The sequence below is a fragment of the Lolium rigidum genome, chromosome 6, assembly GCF_022539505.1.
Source record: "Lolium rigidum isolate FL_2022 chromosome 6, APGP_CSIRO_Lrig_0.1, whole genome shotgun sequence".
Lineage (NCBI taxonomy): Eukaryota > Viridiplantae > Streptophyta > Magnoliopsida > Poales > Poaceae > Lolium > Lolium rigidum.
In genome coordinates, this window is record NC_061513.1 from 294365811 (window position 1) to 294372801 (window position 6991).

Consider the following 6991-nt stretch of genomic DNA (forward strand, 5'->3'; position numbering starts at 1 on the left):
GTGACTGTATCAGCACCTGCCAGATCTCTTGGTGAGATTGGGGACACCATTTTTTTAGCCTAGATTAGGAGATGCATGTGGCACTGCGAACAACTAATCGCAGCCATTCAATCATCATAATCCCCATCCATTACTGTGATTCTCCCTACCCTTTGCTGATGTACCCCTAACTGCTTTCTAGCTGCTACTGCTATTCTCTCGGAATCTTGGCCTCTATCTTAATGACAAGTGCTTAATAGCATTTTGCACAGTGGCTAGCTAAGCTTGGCTGAAGTATTTAAAAGGTCCTAGATTGGCAAATGTCACTCAGATCTGAGTAGCAATCATGCCATATACTGTATGTTAGTTGTGCCTAGTACTTCATTAATATAATTTTCATGTTACAGAGGTTGTTAACCACAGTGTTGTAACATGCCTGAATGTCCTATTATAATGCCTCTCCTGTCCTTCTGTTTTTTGCTTTGACAGTTTTGCTACAGAGCTGTAACATGCATCCAGGTTGCACATAATCTAACAGAAGCAGAAGCGTTAACAGTTTTGCAGTATCACGTAAGTGCCATCTGCCGCCACATGTCGCGTCTCACGGTATCCATGTGATGTGAATTGTTTTTTGCCAAGCCGAAAGTGAGTGATATGAACATACGATCTGCCATGTGCCTTTGTATGATTCGGTTCCTCCTGACAAAGTTCAAACATTCTTTTTGTGTGAGCCGCTATTGATAACCACCAGATGCAATCTTATCATCCTAGCTAGCAACTAAGCGAAGATTGCTCCATCTAGGAGATTTCTCACATGTCTGCAATCCAACCACATGACTGTTCGCTGATGTGGTTTTAGTCTGACTCTTCTGATCTATGGATCTCACCTTTGGCCATGGTTCTTGCTCTGACCCGATGGGCCGTTTGCGCCTTAGCACGACAACTTCACGTTTGTTTACTATAATAAGCTCTAATACGATAAGTTTTTTCGGCTCCGGTGATGGAGGGGCGAGGATGGTGGCGCACCTTCGACTAGCACTAATGTCTGTAGTCGTCGCTAGGTGGTACAAAGAAAAATTTGTAATTTTTATTACCTTTTGAATTCTTTGTACTACTATGAATGATTATCAATAGATGGGTGAGTTTTTTTCGCAAATAAAGTAGGGGAAAAAAGATAGCTGATAAATCACATGTTGGCATGTTGCTGCAATGCTGCCCCAACAGCATGTAACCCATGAACTCACATGTGGAGATCTGCAAAATGGGCATATGTTGTACCACTCACATGGAAGACATAGATGCCCATGTTGCCATCTCTTTCCTTCCATCGTGATGTGTGTGACCGAGATAGATAAATCCACACTTCTATTATTTTCAACAAAGAAGGGCAAGACCCGCCTTCTTTGGTGCAGCAATAATTAAGGAAATCCAGGCGTGATACTAGATTTGAATGCCCATGTCCTGAAAGTCTGAATCCAGAAATGTTCAGTCTGAATAGAAGAGTCTCTTCTCCTTTTAGGGCATCTCCAATGCGGTGACCCAAACGGACATGCTGGGCCGTCCGTTTTGGACCGTTTGGGTGGTCGCGCGGACACGCGGACGGAGCCCCGTGTCCGCGTGTCCGTTTGGGTCGTGCGCTGCACCCAACGCGGCAGATTTTGGTCGTGGCGCCAAACCGCGGATGAGGTGGTCAACGAATGTTACCTGGTATCCGATGTGCGGTGTGGGGGAGCTTTCCTCGCCGGGGAAGATCAACATCTTTTCCTTCTTCATGAACCTGAGCTTCTTAAGCAGGTTTGCGTCCTGGTTGGAGATCTTGGATCTCTCCCACTCCGAGAGCTGCAGGTCTTCTGTTGCCATTGGAGAGGTGTGCTTGGAGAGCCTCGACCGCGGTGGCATTAACTAGGTTGATTGTGATGGGGGGAAAGCAAAGGCGCAGGAGCTTTGTTGTGACAATGGGGGATTTTGGAGAGCGACAAAGGTGCGGCGCAGCGAAGGGATTAACAGAGGAAGAAGAAGGTCCTTTATAGCAAACCTACGAATCGATGTGCCGTTGGATGCAAAAGGAATGGGCTTGATGCCTACACGTGTCTCCATGGGTAATAAGGTCTTTTTACTGCGACGGAACTGGACATACGCTACAGTGCGCGTGCCAGAAAAAGCGGAGGACATGTGTCCCCCACTTGCGTAACGTGTAAGTACCGCAAATTTTGGGTCCACAGGTCAGTGACAGGACATAACTCGCGTTTTCCCGATACAGTGGTCGTGGCTAGCTATAGTCAGCACTGATGTCACTCTAAAAGAAAAATGTCGACTACGGTGTTACGAGGATTGGCGACAGAGAAGGAATAATGATAATTTCGAGAGCCTATGATCAAATACAAGCATTTGTTCATATGCTCGGGGGCTACTCTGATCAGAAGTATTGTTTATACTTCTGATAAGAGGTAAACGCGGATGATAAAATATAGAGTTCTTCATCAGAAAAGCAAGTTGAGCCTACATCCAAGTATAAATACTCGACTGTAGCCTCGGGGGCTACTCCCATCGGGAGCGCTGGTCGCGCACCCGATAAAGATGGAAGAACTCGAAAAGATGACAATATAGCGACAAAAGATGTTAAAATGGTGAGCCTACAACCAAGTACAAGCACTTGGTTGTAGCCTCGAGGGCTACTCCAATCGGGAACGCTGTTCGCGTGCCTGATGAAATTATAAAAGGCGTGGTGAGCATATTTCGAGTTATACAAATAACTCTTCATATACTCCCATCGGGAGGACAAGATAAAAATATACAGGTCATCCGGTGACTCGAATAAATGTGCTATTCCAGCAGCCGAAAAAAGCACTCGACAATATATTCTCAGAGCGTCTCAGTCGCGAATTAATCTCTGAATGTCGCAATACTTTGCGAAGGTAAGTCCCTGGGATCCGTCCTGTGCGGCGTGGCACCGTGTAAACACCCGGATTTTTAAGTCCAGATGCCTATTATGCCATACATCGCAATCCTAGGAAGATTGTTGTTGCGAGACATAACAGTCGATATCATAAGTCATCATTCATTACAAACCATAGTCGTCTTACAAATTCAGATCACATGATCCAATATTACACAAATAGTTGATCTAATGATCAACGAACACATTACATAGTGGAAGCGTAATAGGAGGGGACTATCTAGTCCACAGGCCAACGCTTGACGTCAGAAGATTCCTAGTTGTCGTAGGCGTCCTGCTAGTCGTCACCTTGGTACTGCTGTTCATCTTCATAGTCTGGCCATTGGAATAGCCAGGGACACAGCCGTGAGTACTTTGAGGTACTCGCAAACTAATACTAATGTAAGTACTATCAATTCTAGTAATGGAATGCTAAGCTCTAGTTTTATTTGCATAAAGCCAATTTTAGTTCACAAGCATTTCATAAAAGACTCTTCATATGCTAACTAACTCAAGTGGGAACATTAGTTTCATTCCCACAACTCAGTTGTGATTCAAGTAAAGTCACCATTCAATTCATCAACCATTTTCACGAAAACATCTGACGCCGGAAACAGTATGGCCTTTCCAACCGTCCGTAACCGTGGACACGGATATTCGAATAGGTTTACACTCTGCAGAGGTTGCACACTTGTGCCACAACATTTGATTACATCCACCCTGAATCATCGTAACTCAGTACGCAGATCATCAACCATAACCTTTCACTTACATACCCTAGTATAGGCACCTCTCCCCATGTGCTTGGCCTACCAGTGAAGACAAACCGTCAGCCTGGGAACTGCACGGGCTTGGGCCGTACATTCACCTCAATTCACATCATTTCACTTTCAACGGAGGCAGCCTCGGCATAACCCCTATGATGCTTGTTCAGAGGGAACTCATACTAAGATGCATAAACTTCCAGTTAAGCCCTACCCATAATCAGGTATTGTGGGGGTACTAAATAATTGGAAAGGTATCGCATCCAAACCCAACATTAGTTTTTATCAAAGTTCACCATATCATTTCAGTCATATTCACCTTCAAAGCTCTTTCAATAGAATGACTCGTCATTCCAAGGTTTTCAAATTCCTTTCAAAACACAAGTTCCCATCTAGAGTAGTCACTTTTATTTTTTAGCACTAGCACTAGTCATGAGGGATACTACTTAGCTCATAAGCTTCTTAGGCTAAGTTTGATACTCTTGATCTACTCTATACTTAGACCAAAGTTAACTATAAAAGTAAGCTTTAAATAAACAAAGTAAAAACTTGCAAGGTATAAACTTGGAATAGGATCATTGAACATAAGGTAAGGTGGAATGGTGCCTTTCTCAAGAGAGCTTTGCACTTGCAAGAATATTAGCTTGCCTTGGTTGGTGTACTGATCAAAGTGGTCTTCCTCTTCCTGGTAGTAGACCTCCTCCTCCTGGTACTCCTCGGTACTAGCGTCTAAAAACGAATACGAGATAACAATCACGAAACAAGCTTAAGATCTAGTCTAAGCACACAAAGGGGTTCACACAAACTATCCTAGTGACAAGGTATCAACTTGTCAATGCCTATGGATTGTAGGCTAGGATTTAGTTGGAAGTAGAGGGCAAGTAGATCTCGAAGGTTTCAGCCGAAAAGTACTCGACGATTATGAAAACTAGGGTTTGTAAACAATGATTCGATGATCTCTTCGTCCCTCGACTCCCCCTTTATATAGGAGGCGGAGCCGAGGGTTTCGTTTTGTACAAGTTACAGAGTCCGGGACGGTTTCTAACTCATCCCACCAGATTACAAATAACACTTCCTATTACAACTCTAACTTTCCTTAATATATCTTGGGCTCCCGAATCTTCTTATTCTTCGGGTAGTGGGCCTTAAGTAAACCCCGGGTACTATCTTCGGCAGGCCCATTTGGGATGCCTATGTCAGTAGCCCCCGAGATTTTGCTTGAATCGTAGAGTCAGGGAAAATCTCCACTGTTTATTTTTATTCGAGAGCTTTAACTTTTTTATATTTCTTCATATAAAATTCTATATTGTACAGGGATAATGGTAATTGGGGCTAGTTCATCCGACGGATCAGGTACTAGTTAACCGCTCTAGTGGCAATCCGCAAAAACCTACTTCAAGATCACGTCCCCGGACATGATCTCGGGATACTCGGTGCAAACTTCGACGAGTGCCGCTTAAGGTCTTACCATTCCGTCGAGTCCCAATCAAATTTATCGAGTACCTAACGCGTCCGTTAGGATTTTTCTTCGTATCTGTTGATACGGATAAAAGTAGCAGAGCGTAGTCTTCGGCGATGCCACGCCCGGCAGAACGGATCTGGGGTCTTACCTTCGCAAATTTGCGGCATTCAGAAATTGATCGCAACTTTGGCGTTCTGAGAATATATTGTCGAGTGCTTTTCCGGCTGTTGGAATGGCACATTTTATCGAGTCAAATATGATTTATATTAATCTCCCGATGGGAGTATATGTAGAGTTAATTATAACTCGAAATATACTCTCTTGCTTTTCTATCTTTCTTTCTTTTTCTTTTTATATTTCATCGGGCACGCGAACAGCGTTCCCGATGGGAGTAGCCCCCGAGGCTAGCAGCCAAGAACTTGTGCTTGGTTGTAGGCTCAACATTTTAGTCCACCTTGTCGCTATATTGTCATTATTTCCCGATATGATCTTCTTTTCATTTCTCGGGTGCGCGAACAGCGCTCCCGATGGGAGTAGCCCCCGAGGCTACAGCCAAGAACTTGTGCTTGGTTGTAGGCTCCCACAATTTCTATATTGCCATACTCGAAATTTTACTTTTATCGAAAGTAGCCCCCGAGCATTTGGGCAAAAACTTGTATGTGACCAAAGGCTCCCGAAGTATTCAAATAACTTCTCCTGTCGCCAATCTTCTTTTTTATTTTTCTTGTCGGCACGCTTCCCTTAGTCAAATTCACTTCATCTCTATTAATAGTCGGGATTTTTCTGCCTTGTGGGTCCATTGTTTCCACCACGTTGACACGTCGTGCAAGTGGGGGACACACGTCCTCCGCTTTTCCTGGCGCACGTACGGTAACGCCTGTTCCATTCCATCTCAGTAAAAATACCTTTTTACCCTTTTATCTACAAGATCCTTTTTCACCACACGATTTCTTCATCCAACGGTGCATTGCTTCGCCCGATTCCTATATAAACCTTTCTTCAACCTCGGTTCACTCCTTCGCTTGCGCCGCACATCTGTTCCTCTTTGCAAAAACTTCCCCTGCGCCCAACTCTCTTTGATCTTCCGCACGCACGAACGTTGCTTTTCCAGTGCCGTTGATGCCACCGCGTACGCGACTCACTCGCCACGGCACTCCGTAGTCCAAGATGGCCGCCGAAGATCTTGAGTGGGAGAGATCTAAAATCTCCAACCAAGACGTCAACATGTCGAAGAGGCTTGGCCCGATGAAGAAAGAGGACGCCATCCGTTTTCCCAAAGAAAGAAAGCTACCCAAACCCTCCAATGGAGTACCGGGTTAGTTTCGTTGATCACCTCATCCGCGGCCTTTCTCGCCCCAATTCACGATTTCCTCCGCGGCCTTCTTTTTGTTTATGGGATTCAACCGCACCGCGTTGACTCCCAATTCCATCCTCCATATTTCCATTTTTATCACGCTGTGCGAATGCTTCCTTGGAATCCCTCCTAACCGGGCTCGTGGAAACGCATTTTCTCGCCTCCGCCGCAATGGCTCCCACAACGCCACCTATAACATAGGCGGCGTTGTTATCTCGTGTCCGAACCGACGTTGATTACTTCGACGTCAAATTTCCTGATTCTCGTCCAAGGATGGCGCAAAAGGTGGCTCTACATACACGAAGAAAGTGCCAATTCTGTGGAACACAACATAATCCCTTTCGACGGAAGTGCCAAAATTCAACGCCGCCGCTCCGGGGATGCTGAAGCTTCCGAAGAAGAGAAAAAGGCGACGTAAGCACTTATGTCTCGTATTCATCGCCTTCAAAATACTCGAGGCAAAGAGCTGTCCGGTGTTCAAATCACTCGCCTACTTT